Here is an 18,471-nt window from a genome sequence, read left to right on the forward strand (position 1 = left end):
TGAGCACGATCATTCCCAGGTATCCCACCAGGATGATGGCATACGTGAAGAGAAATACAATAAAGTGAATCAGCTGCAGATCTGGAGAATCCATCAGTCCTGCGAGAATGAAGTGAATCTCTTATGCGCCATTCCCTTCAGTCATTTTCCTCAACTTCTGAAATCTGCTGAAGGAGGAATAAAGAAAGCGGTTTTTGTATTGATATTGGATATGAAAGTCATTGAGGATTCTGGTGCATAAAAGAAAAAGTGAATTAAAAAAGTATTCCTTCTGGTGAGATATCTGATTAGTGTTGGGACACTGAATTATTAAAATTCCCTCCCATGATTCAAGAATGGGAAATCATATCAAATTAAGACAAAATCAATAATATCTAGGGATGCTAAGGGGATATATCACTTTAAACCCTAAAGTCTCTTCTATTTTCAAAATTAATTCATTTCTGTTTACATCAATTTCATGCCTTTTGAATGTGAGACTTACCAGAAGCAGAGTTAATCAGGGCATCCAAATAGCTTCCTGGAAAGTTCTTTTTGGAAAGTCTCCCACTAAAGAACACTCTGTACTTCACCCGCCCCAACACATACAAATCCAAACTTCTAGACTTTGCTGGTTTATTTGACATCTGCATATATTTTTATATAGTTAAAATTATTAATCCATAAAAAAAGCTTAGCAGAGATCAGGGCTTCACAACTGTGATTGCATTAAACTATGTTTCAACTGTAACCTTGATACCATGACCATCCAAGGCAAAAGGAACTCTGCTTCTAAATGTTGTTTCTTTCCTAGTTGAAAAACAAATATGTTTTCTTTTAGTGACTCGAAAAATCGTAAAGGCAAAAGTCATTTTTTAAAAGATTTCAATCATTGCCTTATATATGTAGTTCATGCACCCCCCAAGATCGAATTCCTCTGTTTCCAGGGCTCTCTGTCCCTCCCCCTCCAATCTCATTCCATGCCACAAGCAGAGTTTTAATCACTACAGAACAAAGTTTTGTCTTTCTGGGATGGATGGGGAAAACAGTCACATTTTGACTATTTATAACATGCTAAATGCATTAGTCATATCATTCTTTCTTATGTGAAATAACAGTTTTTGACGTTGTTTGGATAGGCTCTATCCATCTGTCTACCTATCTTCAGTTTATTTTATTTTATTCTTCTTGCTAATGGCAGTAGAGCCTCGATTCCCCTTACATATTACACCAAACAAAAATAATTTCTTGGTTTTCATTCTCTGACTATTGAAAAAGGTTATAAAAGTGCCTGTTTCATACTCAGTTTGACTGAATAGTCAGACTATTTTTCTTTCTAGTTAATCTGGAATTATTTTTTAATAATAAAGGGCTTTTCTAATCAAATATGAGCCAGAAGAAGCAAAAAAAAAAAAAGGGGGGGGGGGGCCTGGAAGGATTCTCATTATTCCAGTTTAGTTCAAGTACTTTCAAATGTGAGGCAGTGTGGTGCAACGGGAAAAAAACAAAGATCCTGAAATATGAAGAACCAGCTTCTAGCTCCAGCTCTGTTTCTGACCTGCTGAGTGACCTTGGGTAAGTCACTTAAATCTCTCTATGCCTTGGTTTCCTCATATATAAAATGGAAATAATAATATCTGACTCCACCTTATAGAAATGGTTAGGAATAAAAGTAATGTGAAAATGTCCTGGGAAAAAATTGCTATATAAAAAATACAAGGTATTATAAGCCAATTCTTACCTCATTGGGTATGACAACTTAATTAGATAACATCGCTAAATTCTATGCGTAGGAGAACTTATACTTCGGTCAAATGGAAAGATGCAGAGTGACATTAATACTGATCCTAGTTATCAGTTTTAGGTAGGCTGAAAGAGCATTGAATAATTTTAACAGTGGCAAGAAAAACCAGCAGTAACAGTATGTAGGTTTAGGAGCCCCTCTTTCATTAATCTAAGGGATTATCTATTTGCTTTTGATGTAATTATTCACACAAGTTTATTTTCATTTTCACTCTGTTCAAACAATTGAATTTCATATTTCCTGAGTATATACCCAGGTTTCTAGTACCATGATGGACATTTAAGTCGATGCTCAATAAGTAATTTCAGAGAGAACTAAGCACATTTCAAATGGAATGACTCCTTTTCACTCTTCTAGACTGTGAGCCCACTGTTGGGTAGGGACTGTCTCTATATGTTGCCAACTTGTACTTCCCAAGCTCTTAGTACACTGCTCTGCACACAGTAAGCACTCAATAAATACGATTGATTGATTGATTTTCAAATGAACGGTATGGAGTCAACCTTCTAAATACAACTGGCACAGGAACAAAAACTGTCTTTTTGATTTGTGGGTCACACATATTTGCTCCGTCCTCCTCTTCCTTCCCTCAGAAGATGAGGTGGTTTTCACTCTAGCCCCCTCCCCAACCCCTCACTAACCATTCAAGCAATGTTAATGAAAGATTTCCCCCACCCCCAACCCCGCCTCTCTTTAATCCATCAAACACTCACTCAAATCATGAGTTAGGGGAGATAGGGAAACTCAGAAGAGGACAAGTCTTTAGGACTTAGAGATGGATCTTTTAACTGTGGAGCTAAAGAGCGAATAGGATTTGAATGAACTGCTAAAAAGAACTTTCCAAACAATTTCAGGGCTCTTTATTAATAATAATAATAATGATGAAGGTATTTGTTAAGCACTCACTATATGTCAAGCACTGTTCTAAGCGCTAGGGTAGATAAAAGGTAATCAGGTTGTCCCACGTTGGGCTCAGAGTCTTAATCCCTATTTTACAGGTGAGGTAACTGAGGCACAGAGAAGTTAAGTGACTTGCCCAAGATCACACAGCAGACAAGTGCCATAGCCGGGATTAAAACCACGACAGCTCACTCCCAAACCCGTGCTCTTGCCACTAAGCCACTCTGCTTCTCTATTACATTTTAATATGCCTAAAAATATCTTTGCCATTGAAAGTTGAGACTGCCTCAAATGTTAGGTGCAATAGACTCTTGGGTTTTAGTTTTATTTTATTTCATCATTTTAGACTGTGAGTTCATTGTGGATTGGGAATGAGAATACCAAATCTGTTGTATTGTATTCCCCTAAGCCCTTAGTACAGTGCTCTGCACTCAGTAAGTATTCAATAAATTTGATTGATTAGTTTATTTTCTTTTGAATTCCCTACTCATTACAATATGCTGTAACATGCTGTATATGTTGTATCATCATGCTGATGCTACACATGGGGTTTATGAATGCTTAATTCTGAATCAAAAGCCTCCAATTTTCCATTCACTGTGGTATTTGCCTCTGAGAAAGTTAAGCACTTTCCTCCTCCTGTTCCTTCCCCTGTCCCCACCACCGCCGGAGGTGGTGGTAGTGGTGGTGGAGGTCCCCCAGCTAGAGTTCACTCCTCTAATGCTAAGCTATTCACTGTACCTCGGTCTCATCTATCTTGCTCCCACATCCTGCCTCTGGCCTGGAAATAAAATCCTCCCTCCTCTTATCTGATAGATAATTACTCTCCCTCATTTCAAAGCCTTATTGAAGGTACATCTCTTCCCTGACTTAACCCTCTTTTCCTTTTCTTCGACTCCCTTCTGTATTACCCTGACTTGCTCTCTTTATTCATTCCCTCCTTCCAGCCCCACAGCATTTATGTACCTATCTGTAATTTATTTATTCATATTAATGTCTGTCTCCCCTTCTAGACTGTAGGTTTGCTGTGGGCAAGGAATGTTCTTGTTATATTGGACCCTCTCAAGTCCTTAGTACAGTGCTCTCCACTTGCACACAGCAAGTGTTCAATAAATGTGATTGACTGACTGACTGATGGGGTGGGAGGGGGAACACGTTTGAGTTCCACATTGTGGCAGCCTAGGACCCTCTTGGCCCTGCCTATTTTCTGACAAAAATGCACTAATGCATTTCCCCAATTCACTTTCCTTCATCTAAATTCCCAGCCCCTGGTTTTGAAGTGAAGACTCCAAAGATTTTGACAGTGAAGATAGGCGCATCATTCAACAACAACCTGTAAAGTGGTTGAGTCAACATAGCTCTTGCTGTGGCTAAATAGACTCCTCTAAATGCACTTCAGCCCTCCTCCTATTGGGGCATTTCACGATAAAGGTCATTGGTCACTGAACAGTTAGTTTTCCCTCTTTCCATCCAATGTTATACTATTTAACTTTAGCCTGTGTTTCTGAGTCACTGATGTATTTTCTCCATACTTATTCTGTCTGTCTTATGCTGTCGAGTCATGTCCATAGTATATGCCATATACTCTCCCAGAAGGACCCACTTCCATCTGCAATCGTTCTGGTAGCATATCCATAAAGTTTCCTTGGTAAAAATATGGAAGTGGTTTACCATTGCCTCCTCCCACACACTAAATGAGTCTCTGCCCTTGACTCTGTCCCATGCCATTGCTGCCCAGCACAGGTAAGCTTTGACTTGTAGCAAATTGCCTTCCACTCACTATCCACTGCCCAAGCTAGGAATGGAATGGGTATGCCTTTGCTTGACTCTCCCTCTGGTAGTCAAGACTGGTCGAATACTGGAAACTCTCCAGGTGTGACCCTGAGAGGATCCATACTTATCACCTCCCCCAAACTAGGGCCAGGGACTATGTCAGTCAATTGTGCAATCACTTGATAGTGTAGTCTAGTGGAGAGCCCAGGCCTGGAAGTTAGAAGGATATGGATTCTAATCCTGGCTCCGTCACTGTCTGCTTTGTGACCTTGGGCAAGTCACTTCACTTTTATGTGCCTCAGTTACCTCATCTGCACAATGAGGATGAAGACTGTGAACCCCACATGGGAAGGGGACTGTGTCCAGCCTAATTTGCTTGTATCCATGGCAGTGCTTAATACAGTGCCTGGCACATAGTAAGAACTTAACAAATACCACGGTTGTTATTATTATTCTCTTCCATAAAAAAATATCCCCAATGCTTAATTCAGTACCTCTAAATTTCATAAATGTTTGTGATGATTGGGACGATTCTTTAGCACCCGTGCTCTTCAGGAATTCGAATCTGGTGGACTCGGATAAGGAGACATCTGATTCAACCAGTTTAGACTAGACTGGGAATTTATTAAGGCTTAATATGAACATATTCATCTAGAAAGTAGACTGATACAATATTTTCTTTCTAATAGCATATAATCAAGGGGGGCCAGAAGGTGTCCAAAGCTTATTGGAGAAATTCAAGTAGCCTATGAAGGTGTTGCGTGCTGTAATAGGCTTAATTTTGTACCACTGAGTGGGAGAAGATCACAGGATAATTTAGCCAAATGCGTTTGTGTATTTATTTCTGTTGGAAAAGTATAGAAATATATATGTCCAGTTAAATGCTGACATGATGAGCATTTACAAACTATAATATTTAATTATACAGCAACAAAAATATCATTTGAGAAAGAAATGGATGATGATTGCATTTAAAAGTGGTTATTTGTTTAGTTTCCTTACAGTTATTATATTAATTAGACAAAAAAGCCAGGTTGACAAATGCCAGTGGTCTTTCACACTTGGTGTTCTCTCCCACACAGTGGCTCCAAATGGTACCTGGAGGAATAGATTCTGGACTATGAGCTCAGTGTGGAAAGGGAATATGTCTACCAACTCTCTTATATTTTCTTCTTCCAAGTTCCTAGTACAATACTCTGCACATAGTTAACGCCTGATAAATATATTTGATTGATTGATTGATTGGAACATAACAATGATTGCTTCTTTGTTATTTACCCAAATGGATTGTCATTCCAACATCTAATATCTCTCCTAATAATTTGTCCAGACCAAGCCCATGAATCTGTAGAAATCCTTGTAGAGCCCTCAATCACCTGTACATTTTTCCCTTGACGTCACTGATTTTCACTTGTCTAGGAATTAACAACTTCAACTTCATTGAATATCCTTCATTTTTAATGTTTCAGTATTTTTAATGGTATTTGTTAAGCACTGTGTGTCAGGCACTGAACTATGCACTAGGGTAGAAACAAGCTAATCAGTTTGGACTCCGTTCATATCCCACCTGGGGCTGACAGTCTTAATCCCCATTTTACAGATGAGGTAACTGAGGAATAGAGAAGATAGGTGACTTGCCCAAGAACACACAGAAGACAAGTATATGATCAATAATAATGTCATATTCAACTCTGCCCTCACCGTTGACAATTTTTACCAATTTCAAACATGCTCCTTTATTAGCATTCATCTTTCTATAATGAAGTGTTCTTGTTGTGAGATTATGTTCCTATAATAAGAATGCTCTAAACCCTGGGGCAGACACAAGACAATCAAGCTAACCTGCCCCACACGTGACTCACACCCTAAGAGGTAGTCAAGAAAGACCCTAGATGCTGCTAGGGTCCTCACCTTCCTTCTCTCCTTCTCCATGCCCACTCTGATCCTTGGAGACTTCAATATCCACATGGATATCCCTGACGACTCCTCTGCCGCCCGCCTTCTATCTCTCCTTGACGCTGCCAACCTCTTCCTCCACCCCACCTCACCCACTCACGAACTTGGTCATACCTTTGACCTCATCATCTCCTATCGCTGCACTGTGTCCACTCTCACCAACTCTGAAATCCCTCTCTCTGATCATAATCTTCTCACCTGCCTCTTCCCTCACACTCCTTTCCCCTGTAAATCCGTATTACTCCCTCACAGAGATCTCCTCTCTCTGGACCCCACCCATCTTTCGGAGCGCCTCACACCCCACCTCGCCGCCCTCTCCTCTCTACCCAGTCTTGATGATCAGATTACTGCTCTCAACTCTACCCTTTCTACTCAGCTAGACCCACTCGCTCCCCTTGCCCTTCGCCGCTCTCGTACCACTAACCCACAGCCCTGGATCACTGCCACTGTCCGCCTCCTTCGCTCTTATGCTTGAGCTGCCGAACGCTGCTGGCGAAAGTCTAAACACCATGCCAACCTCGTTCACTTCAAGTTTATCCTTTCCTACCTTAACTCAGCCCTCTCTTCTGCCAGACAAAACTATTTCTCCTCCCTTATTGACACCTATGCCCATCACCCCCGCCAGCTCTTCCATACATTCAACTCCCTTCTCAGGCCCCCCGTTCCTCCCCATCCTCCTTCCCTCACCCCCAACGATCTGGCCCCCTACTTCATTAACAAAATTAAATCCATCAGGTCCGAACGCCTTAAAGTCACCTACCCCCCTTTTTCAACCTCCCGGCTCTCAACACTCTCTGTTACTCTTCCATCCTTCCCAGCAGTTTCCTCAGAGGAGCTCTCCTCCCTCCTCTCAAGTGCTACTCCGGCCACGTGTGCTTCTGATCCCGTTCCCTCTCATCTCATGAAATCTCTCGCTCCATCCCTTCTCCCCTCCTTAACTTCCATCTTCAACTGCTCACTCTCCACTGGTTCCTTCCCCTCTGCCTTCAAACATGCCCATGTCTCTCCCATCCTAAAAAAACCCTCTCTTGACCCCACCTCACCTTCTAGTTATCGCCCCATATCCCTCCTACCATTCCTTTCCAAACTAGTTGAACGAGTTGTCCGCATGCGCTGCCTAGAATTCCTCAACAACAACTCTCTCCTCGACCCCCTCCAGTCTGGCTTCCGTCCCCTACATTCCACAGAAACTGCCCTCTCAAAGGTCACCAATGACCTCCTGCTTGTCAAATCCAACGGCTCCTACTCTGTCCTAATCCTCCTTGACCTCTCAGCTGCTTTCGACACTGTGGACCACCCCCTTCTCCTCAACACGCTATCTGACCTTATCCTCACAGACTCCGTCCTCTCTTAGTTCTCCTCTTATCTCTCCGGTCGTTCTTTTCACAGTCTCTTTTGCAGGCTCCTCCTCCCCCTCCCATCCTCTTCCTGTGGGGGTTCCCGAAGGTTCAGTGCTTAGTTCCCTTCTGTTCTCGGTCTACACGCACTCCCTTGGTGACCTCATTCGCTCCCACGGCTTCAACTACCATCTCTACGCTGATGACACCCAGATCTACATCTCTGCCCCTGCTCACTCCCCCTCTTTCCAGGCTCACATCTCCTCCTGCCTTCAGGACATCTCCATCTGGATGTCTGCCCGCCACCTAAAGCTCAACATGTCGAAGACTGAGCTCCTTGTCTTCCCTCCCAAACCCTGCCCTCTCCCTGACTTTCCCATCTCTGTTGACGGCACTACCATGCTTCCCGTCTTACAAGCCCGCAACTTTTGTGTCATCCTCGACTCCGCTCTCTCTTTCACCCCTCACATCCAAGCCGTCGCCAAAACCTGCCGGTCTCAGCTCCGCAACATAGCCAAGATCCGCTCTTTCCTCTCCATCCAAACCGCTACCCTGCTCATTCAAGCTCTCATCCTTTCCCGTCTGGACTACTGCATTAGCCTTCTCTCTGATCTCCCATCCTCGTGTCTATCCCCACTTCAATCCATACTTCATGCTGCTCCCGGATTATCTTTGTCCAGAAACGCTCTGGGCATATTACTCCCCTCCTCAAAAATCTCCAGTGGCTACCAATCAATCTGCGCATCAGGCAGAAACTCCTCACCCTGGGCTTCAAGGCTCTCCATCACCTCGCCCTCTCCTACCTCACCTCCCTTCTCTCCTTCTACAGCCCAGACCGCACCCTCCGCTCCTCTGCTGCTAATCTCCTCACCGTACCTCGTTCTCGCCTGTCCTTCTATCGACCCCCGGCCCACATCATCCCCCGGGCCTGGAATGGCCTCCCTCTGCCCATCCTCCAAGCTAGCTCTCTTCCTCCCTTCAAGGCCCTACGGAGAGCTCACCTTCTTCAGGAGGCCTTCCCAGACTGAGCCCCTTCCTTCCTCTCCCCCTCGTCCCCCTCTCCATCCCCCCATCTTACCTCCTTCCCTTCCCCACAGCACCTGTATATATGTATATATGTTTGTACATATTCATTACTCTATTTATTTTTTTATTTATTTTACTTGTACATATCTATTCTATTTATTGTATTTTGTTAGTATGTGTGGTTTTGTTCTCTGTCTCCCCCTTTTAGACTGTGAGCCCACTGCTGGGTTGGGACTGTCTCTATATGTTGCCAACTTGTACTTCCCAAGCGCTTAGTACAGTGCTCTGCACACAGTAAGCGCTCAATAAATACGATTGATGATGATGATGATGATGCTGTTTAGGAAAAGAAATCACCCATAAATATTGGAGTCAGAGGCAGAAAATCCCTTTTGGGCTTGGGAGCCAAAAGGACCTCAGTTCTAATCCCAACTCTGCCACTTGTCTGTTGTGTGACCGTGGGCAAGTCACTTAACTTCTCTGTGCCTCAGTTACCTCATCTGTAAAATGGGGAATAAAACTGTGAACTCTACGAGGGACAGGGACTGCATCCAACCTGTTAACCTTGTGTCCACCCATCACTTAGAACATTGTTTAGCACATAGTAAGTGTTAAACAAATTCCATTATCATTATTATCATCATCATCATCATTATATAGAACATGCAGAAGAAGGTGAGGGAACTAATAAGGAGCATAGTGGTTGGAGGAAATCATCCTGAGTGGGGCTAATCTAGACGACAATGAATTTTACAAGAAAAAGCTTATGCAACACACTTCTGTTGCCTTCATTCAATAAGACTGTCCCCATCATTTTGTCACATAATATGTTGTCTGCCTGAGGTCCCACTGAATGGATTTCACAGTGAAGTCGTTCAAGGCCAAGGTTTTGCTTCTTGAAGTTTCTGGGGTGAAGGATGCCATGAGGAGGGGGTAGTGGGGAATGCCCTGGACCTCCTGTTCCCCCCATTCTTGGATCTTCCTATTGGAGGTTCGAGATATGCTGGGTTCTTCCGAACAGCCCTAGACACAAGGCTGAGGCGATGGGGGCTCTGACCTGAGGGTCCTTGCTGGTGTTCTCCTTTCAAGGACCGGATGAAGTGATGAGGCTGCCCCAGCTCCCCGCTGCTTTGATCCAGGGGAGATCAGCAGGGTGGGAGCTGGTCCTAAGGTCATTTTAACCCTGCTTGAGCCATCCTGGAGGGACCAAGGGTAGCACCTGGAGGTGCTGGTGGTGGCGGGACTCGGACCACACCAGCAGGAGCTCCAGAAGAGACCGACAGAGAGAAGGTCTGCGGTGCGGACCAAAGGGAGGGAGGGGGCCAAACAGAGAGTCTGGGCTTGAAGTTCTGGACAAGAGCCCTCTTCCCATGTCTCCTCCCTGATGACTTCCCCTTCGTTCTCCAGCCAGTGACGTCTGCCTGTTGTGTTGTCCTGCTTCCAGCCACATCATTATAGGACACAGATGAATCATTCTGGTCAAGCATTTTTCACCTTTTTACTTCTAAGGCTGTAGATAAGGGGGTTCAACATGGGGATCACGATGGTGTAGAAAACAGAAACCACCTGATTCTTACCCAGGGAGTAAGATTTACTTGGCTTTAGGTATGTAAAGATTTAGAGTCCCATAAAAGGTGGTGACTCCCGTGAGGTGGGAAGCACAGGTGGAGAAAGCTTTTTCTCTTCTCACAGTGGAGAAGATCTTCAAAATTGCAGAGATAATGTAAGATACTGTAATCTCTATCAGAGACTTTGCAAAGGTGGAGCCAGCTAAAATAAAGATGATCATTTCCATGTTGTGTGTGTCAGCACAGGACAAAACCAAGATTGGTGAGGCATCACAGAAAAAATGTTGAATTACATTTGAGTTGCAAAATAGCAACCTAGCTATGAACAGAAGAACTATCAGGGAATTTGTAAAAGCAACTCCATGTGACCCAACCATAAGCCACATGCATACTCTTGTGGACATAACAGAGGAATAAAGCAGTGGGTTACAGATAGCTACATAGCAATCGTATGCCGTTGCAGAGTGGAGAAAGCATTCTGTTCCTGCTAAAGAAATGAAAAAAATACTTTTGGGCAAAGCAGCCAATGAATGAGATTTTCTTCCTGGATGTTAATGCATTCTCCAAGGTTTCAGGAGTAATTGCTGTGGAGTAACTAAGAGATCAACAGAAGACAAACCACACAGGAAAAAATACATGTGTCTGTGAAGCTGGGAGTCTTTCTGGATTATCAGGATTAGCCCTATGTTCCCCACCACAGAAATCATATAGATAGAAAGAAAAACCATGAAAAGGACCGGTTGGGCTCTTAGAGAATCCATCAGGACCATGAGAATGAAGTCAGCCAATCCAGTATCGTTTCCTGCAGTCAATGGCTTCAGCATCTCTCCTCTACTGAGAAATGAGTATTGAAATTCAGGAGGAAAATATTCCTACAGTTTGGGGGATATTAGGAGAATTAATAAAGAAACATACTTAGGGAAGGATACTGCTACTTGATCACATTTGGTTCGATATCTGTGCTTGGATATAGAGGGAAGTCAGAGAAGCCCAAGTTTTCCCTTTCAGGCAACAGTGATGGGAGAAGTTTATGTTCACTTTGAATGGAGAAAGCTTTCGATCCTGCAGAGTCACTGAAAAACTACATAGAATTAAAACGATGTTGCAATAACTTAATTTTCCCTCAGCTATTCCCACAGTTCTGATAATATAGGGAGTTCAGCACCTATAAAGGGATTCTGCGTGTGTGTGTGTGTGTGTATGTGTGTTTGTGTGTGTGTATGCTTGGGTGTAAGGGGGACAGAAGATGGCCATGGGAGTAAGCATAGCCTAGTGGACTGAGCATGGACATGGGAGTCAGAAGGACCTGAGTTCTAATCCTGGCTCCATCACTCGCCTTCTGTGTGACCTTGGGTCTCTTAACTTCTCTGTACCTCATTTACCTTACCTGTAAAATGGGGATTAAGACTGTGAGCCCCATGTGGGTCAGGAACTGTGTCCAACCTGATTAGCTTGTATCTACCCCAGCTTAGAACAGTGCTTGACATATAGTATTAAACAAATATTATTATTATTACCCACCCTGTGAACGCCTACTATTGCAAAAGGATTAGAATGTGATTCTTCCCCCTATTTCCTCTTCTGACTTTTTCAGGTTTCTCATTTTTCAACAGGTTTCAACCTGTGTTAGAAAAAAAATGATAATTATTTATTCAGCATTTGCTATGTTCCAAGTGCTGGGGTAGGTGCAATACAATTGGATGGGACCCAGTCCATGTCCCACATGAGGCTCACAGTCCAAGCTGGAGGGAAGACAGGTATTTCATCCCCATTTTACAGATGGGAAAATTCATGCATAAAGAAGTTAATTAACTCTCCCAAGTTCACAAGGCGACAAGTGATGAAGCAGGGAATGGAACCTCTGTCTACTGACATTCAGTCCAATGCTGTTATCTCTAGATGGCTAGCCTCAGGTATATAGGAAACACCTCAAGCATGAGTTTAAGAGAGTGGAGAGTATGCCCCAAACAATCCTGGGAAGACCATCTATACAGCCCTGACAATATTTTGTCACTGATTCCTTGCTATTTTGAGGCCCGGTTACAGGAATTCCACACAAGCGCTGAATGCAATCTCTATTTTCGATTAATGCAAGCTGGCGTTACATCCCTATTCTCCCTTCTCAAGTTTCAACACAACTTCCATTATAAGAGCAGAGCCGGAGGGATCCATCTCCTGTAGACATGTGCATATCTTTAAATTATATATAACAAATCATTTATTTATACAAATGTCTGTCTCCCATTCTAGACTGTAGGTTCACTGTGGGCAGGCTATGTGTCCACCAACGCAGTTGAATTGTACTCTCCCAAGCATTTAATATAGTGCTCTATACACAGTAAACTCTCAATAAATACCACTGATAATGATGATGATCATGTAATTTGTATTATTGTAAACTATGAAGTTCACTCTGGAAATTTCAGTTGAGCCTTTAAAAAAATGACTTCATTTATAAATCACACATATGGCTTTCACTTGCAAAAATCTCTTCAGTGAAGCTGGTTTCTTTTTCCTTCTTCCTCAAATTTTCAGTTAACTGAAGTCAAATTTGTTCTTGTGTTTAAATGAATCAGAGAGGATATATTATGAAGAAACTTTGAGGGGTTTAACTTTAATTTAGATTTTGATTGCCATTTCAAGAATGTTTACAAACCTCCAAGAGCATAGTTATTATCGAAACTTTCCAGGACACCAATATACAATCATACAGCTTTTACTACAAAATTGTAACTAGGCAAAGACATAATCACTTACCCTTTATAGTGGTTGCCAATTCTGATTAGTCGATATGACAGAGTTAAGGAAAGGGTCTACTTAAACTTCCAACTCTCCTTACTCAATGGGATCGTTCCAAAAGGAGAATGAGTATAAAAAATGTCATATATTAAAGGAAATTCTGCTGTTCTTTAAAAAGAGAAGGATGCCTTCAGAAGGTGTTTTTAAGTCTACTCATTACGATATAATATCGGATTGTTGCCTACTTGTGAGCATTGAATTATCGTTGTGTGGTTAAAGAAAATTCATCCCTCCAAAAATCAGGTTATTCAGAGGAAGTTGATAACTTTCCCCAAGAAACCTCTCTCTACTAGTTTGCCATTGCAGATTTTCCTTCACTACAAACTGGATTTAGTTCCCAAGAAATATCAGAGCCCTCTGAATTAAATCTTTTCTCATCTGATTTAATTTCAGTCATAAATTTTTCATGTGTTTTCCTATCCTCTATCCCTGGGCAAAGAAAATATTCAGATCAAATCCCAGCCCCCCCACTTAAGCGACCTTCCCTTATAGTGCCCCCCAACCTCCTTCCGGGTCCGGTCCTGACTGACTCGCCCAACCCCGGGAAAAAGGCCCTTGTTATAACCAAGTTACATTAACGACAACCTCATTCGCACCTACTCAGTCCTCCTGTCCCACCATCGACCCTTGGCCGACGTCATCCCTCTGGCCTGGAATGCCCTCCCTCTGCCCATCCGCCAAGCTAGCTCTCTTCCTCCCTTCAAGGCCCTACTGAGAGCACATCTCCTCCAGGAGGCCTTCCCAGACTGAGCCCTTTCCTTCCTCTCCCCCTCGTCCCCCTCTCCATCCTCCCATCTTACCTCCTTCCCTTCCCCACAGCACCTGTATATGTGTATATGTGTTTGTACATATTTATTACTCTATTTATTTATTTATTTTACTTGTACCTATCTATTCTATTTATTTTATTTTGTTAGTATGTTTGGTTTTGTTCTCTGTCTCCCCCTTCTAGACTGTGAGCCCACTGTTGGGTGGGGACTGTCTCTATATGTTGCCAGCTTGTACTTCCCAAGCGCTTAGTCCAGTGCTCTGCACACAGTAAGCGCTCAATAAATACGATTGATTGATTGATTGATCAAATCCAGAAAAGCACTAGCCATTTCCAAGAAAAGATCACACCACCACTATGTATAGGGATTCTGGGCAGTGTCAGGTTCTGATTTGTTCAACACAGTGCTGACAGCCTCTCCCTCGCTTGAACCTCAGAGCATCTCTCCACCAGAAAGTTAATAACCAAACAATCCTTGTTTCTCTTTTGGGAGGAAGGGATTAAATTGGTCAAAAGGGTCATTTTCAAAGTGAGGTTATGAGAGAGTGTTTTAAAGACAAAAGTTCAGAGCAAGATAAACCCAAGTGCACTCTGTTTCTCCATAATGTGTGATTTTTCTAAGTGTTTTTAATAGGACACTATTGGGAAATTGGTGATGGTCTTCAGATAAATTAATCAATTTAGAGAAAATGTGATCTTTTGTATGAAATAGATAAACCCCAGGTGTGGCAACAGGCTTGAGACATAAACTATCATGTGAATGTTCTTTGTTGTAAAGTTCTATAAGCTTGTAATCTCTGCATTACAACAGAAATGTAGGTTTTTGTTTTTTCATGATATTTGTTAAGAATTTACTATCTGCCAGGCAATGTACTGAGTGCAGAGGTGGATATAAGCTACAAGATAATTAGGTTGGACACAGTCCCTGTCCCATTTGGGACTCACAGTTTTCATCACCATTTTACAGATGAGGTAGCTGAAGCAGAGAAGTAAAATGACTTGCCCAAGGTCACATAGCACACAAGTGGCAGAGCCGGGATTAGGACCCGCGTCCTTCTAACTCCCTGGCCTGTGCTCTAGCCACACAGCTGTGCTGCTTCTCATGGTTTGCATGACTGACCTTGATTCCTTTCTTTCAAAATAGGCCCTGTACATGGTCTTCATTGACCATGCAAAGGCTTTTTTGATTTTGTAAATCATGAAGACCTGGGAGTCATCCTTCTCAAGTTTGGCTTTCCCAAATTTGTTATCAATCATATGGTCACACTCTGTTGGAACAGCAGTCGGAGTTCTGGATAAAAGTTGTTTAAGGACACCCTTTGTTGTCACAAATAGCGTTAACTCTCACACCAATGCTTTCAAGCATAATGTTCACAGTGTTGCTGACTGACACTTACTTAGTGTGGAATTTGGAAGCTACATACAGAATCTCCTAGGAGGTGGACTCCTGAATTTGCAGGGCCTTTATGCAAAGACAGTGATTGCAAAGACTCTCATTGATGAAACTCTGAATGCTCTGGGCTGACAGCCTGAAAAAGACTGACATCATACTTCAATCAAGGTCCAGTTTCCTAACTTCTGCTCGAAATGCTATCCATTGATGGCGGGCAGCTTAATTCTGCTCCCTGAGGTGCAGGCTTTCACCAAATGCTATTCAGAGTGGCCAAGTGAAAAGGGCATAAGAGCCTGAGAATCAGACAGCGTTCTAATCACAGTTCTGCCACTCGCCTGCTGTGTACTTGTCTGCATTGTGACCTTGGGCAAGTCACTTCACTTCTCTGGGCCTCAGCTACCTCAGCTGGAAAATGGGGAGTGAGATGTGAGCCCCACCTGGGACAGAGATGGTGTCCAACCCGACTTGCTTGTATCCACCTCAGCGCTTAGTACAGTACCTGGAACATAATAAGAGCTTAGCACATACTACCCCATCTCGGGGTCACATCTGGAGAGTTTCCAATACTCTACCAGTCTCAACTATGGGAGGGAGTGTCAAGTAGAGCTATATCCATTCCATTCCTGGTTTGGGCAATGGCTAGTGAGTGGAAGACAATCTGCTACAAGTCAGATCTCACTGTGCTGAGTAGCAGCGGCATAGGAGAGAGTTCAGAGCGGAGACTCGAGTTTACTGCATGGAAGTAGGCAATAGTAATCAACTTCTGGATGTTTACCAAGAAAACTCTATGGATCCACTACCCGAACGATTGTAGATGGAGGTGGGTCATTCTGGGAGAGAGGTGTCCATGGCGTCGCTAAGGGTCAGAGGTGACTCGACAGCATAAGACAAGACAATCACATACCACAATTATTATTATTATTACCTTACATTGTAAACTCCTTGAGGGACAGGATCTTGTCTACGAACTAGATTGAACTGTACTCTTCCAAGCACTTAGTAGAGTGCTCTACACACAGTAAGCACTTAATAAATATCATTGATTAACTTCTCTGTGTCTATTCCCTCATTTGTAAAATGGGGATCCAATAACTATTCTCCCTCACCCTTAGAATGTGAGTTCCATAGGGGACCGGGGCAGGGTTTGACCTGAATACCTTGTATCTACCCCAGCACTTAGCACAGTGCTTAATAATAATAAGAATAATAATGGTGTTTTCTATTGTTATTATCATTATTATTACCATCTATCTGCCCCAGTGCTTAGTACAGTGCTTGGTCAACGTAAGTGCTTAACAAATACACAGCTATCATTATTGATGGCAATGTTTCTAGATGCATAGCTTGACCTGTTCAACATTTGGAGTGTTGCACTTGGATTTACAACCTTCATTCATGCATCATCAGCCCAACAGCACTTATATGCATAGCTGTAATTTGTTTATTCATATTAATGTCTGTCTCTTCCTCTAGAATGTAAGTTCGTTGTGAGCAGGGAACATATCTACCAACTCTGTTATATCGTGGTCACCCAAGCTCTTAGTATAGTGCTCTGCATACAGTAAGTGCTCAATAAATACTATTGATTGATTGACTGATTGATTGAAACATTAGCTCTGGAAAGAAAGGGATGCCAGCAAAGATGTGATATCTGAGGTGCTATTGTCAACACAATATTGTTGGACTGTAAACTCCTCTAGACTTTAAGCTCACTGTGGGCAGGGAATGTGTCTGTTTATTGTTACATTGCACTCTCCCAAGCACTTAGTACAGGGCTCTGCACACACTAAGTGCTTAATAAATACAACTGAATGATTCAATCAATAAGACTATGAAGAGGGGACACCACTTGGACAGTATATACAGCAACTTCATCAATTCTGTTTGCACTGAGGCAAATTACCAGCAGAGACTGACAGGAACACATCCCACACTCCAATTTCCTACACTGTTGTGGAATCATAAGTGGCCAAATAGTCCATATTCAAAACAAACAATGTATAGAGAAGTAGCAAGCTCTCCAAAGCAGGAGAGATTTTCCAAGCAGAAGAATTTAATGATTACAGGAGGGTGGTTCAATTCAATATTTGTTTAGCATTCTGGGACAGGTGTCCTTGTAGATTTTTCTCTTCATTGCTCTCAGAAGAGCATTTTTATTATCTTTCTTCTTCAGGCTGTAGAGCAAAGGATTCAAGATGGCAATGACTTCACTGTAAACCACAGAAGCTCCTTAATCATTCTGGCAGGTAAGTGATATTATCTGGTTGTGGGTACGTGAAGAAACAGGGTCCCTTACACTACTGTCACCCCATGAGTGGGATGTGAAAGCGAAAAGACTTTATGTTGGGCATCAGTGGAAGAGATGGAGAAGATATTAGTTAAGCCCTATTTTTCCATTGTATTCATTCATTCACTCAGTCGTATTTATCAAGTGCTTACTGCATGCAGAGCACTGCACTAAGTGGTTGGAAAGTACAATTCAGCAACAAACAGAGGAAATCACTGCCCAACAATGGGCTCATAGTCTAGAAGGGGGGAAAATGACATCAAAACAAGTAAACAGGCAACAATATCATCAATACAAATAAATAGAATTATAGATATGTATGCATCATTACTAAAATAAATAGAATAATAAATATGTACATATACAAGTATGTACAAGTGCTATGGGGCGGGGAGGGGGTAGAGGAGAAGGAGCAAGTCCGGGTGATGGGGAGGGGAGGAGAAGCAGAGGAAAAGGGGGGTTTAGTCTGGGAGGATCTTAGGCTCTTTGTAGGTTCTTAAGTACGGTTGTGTCGATTGTGATGATTTCATAGCAAAAGTGATGAATAGCAAAGTAAGAGAGCATTAGCCTACTGAGATTAAGGAGTTGGTGAATTCGATTCAGTGAGATGGGGTTCAGCCATTTGGGACACAATGCCTGGAAAAAGCAGTGGGTTACAGATGGCTCACCTCTCAGGGTCACACCTGGAGAGTTTCCAGTACTCTACCAGTCTCGACTATGGGAGGGAGAGTCAAACAGAGGCATATCCCAGCTGTTTTAGTAGGAGCTTTGGGCAGAGCCTGGATCCCTTGTAGATGAAACAGGGACTTGGTAGGCTCAGCTGTTGCATCTCAAACCTCCGCGAGCAAGGATGGATTTAGGGTACCTCAAGGTGCAGCCT

The 18,471-nt window shown here is 42.8% G+C and overlaps 1 non-coding gene across 1 annotated transcript; it reads right to left on the minus strand.

The window, feature by feature from the left end:
• Positions 1-4,436: 4,436 nt before the first annotated feature.
• LOC119922484 lies at positions 4,437-4,574 on the minus strand. The gene has a single exon (XR_005448649.1). It is a non-coding gene; the product is annotated as a small nucleolar RNA SNORA7 (small nucleolar RNA).
• Between the last annotated feature and the right edge of the window lie 13,897 nt (positions 4,575-18,471).

Source organism: Tachyglossus aculeatus, unplaced genomic scaffold (genome assembly GCF_015852505.1).
Source record: "Tachyglossus aculeatus isolate mTacAcu1 unplaced genomic scaffold, mTacAcu1.pri scaffold_102_arrow_ctg1, whole genome shotgun sequence".
Taxonomy (NCBI): Eukaryota; Metazoa; Chordata; class Mammalia; order Monotremata; family Tachyglossidae; genus Tachyglossus; species Tachyglossus aculeatus.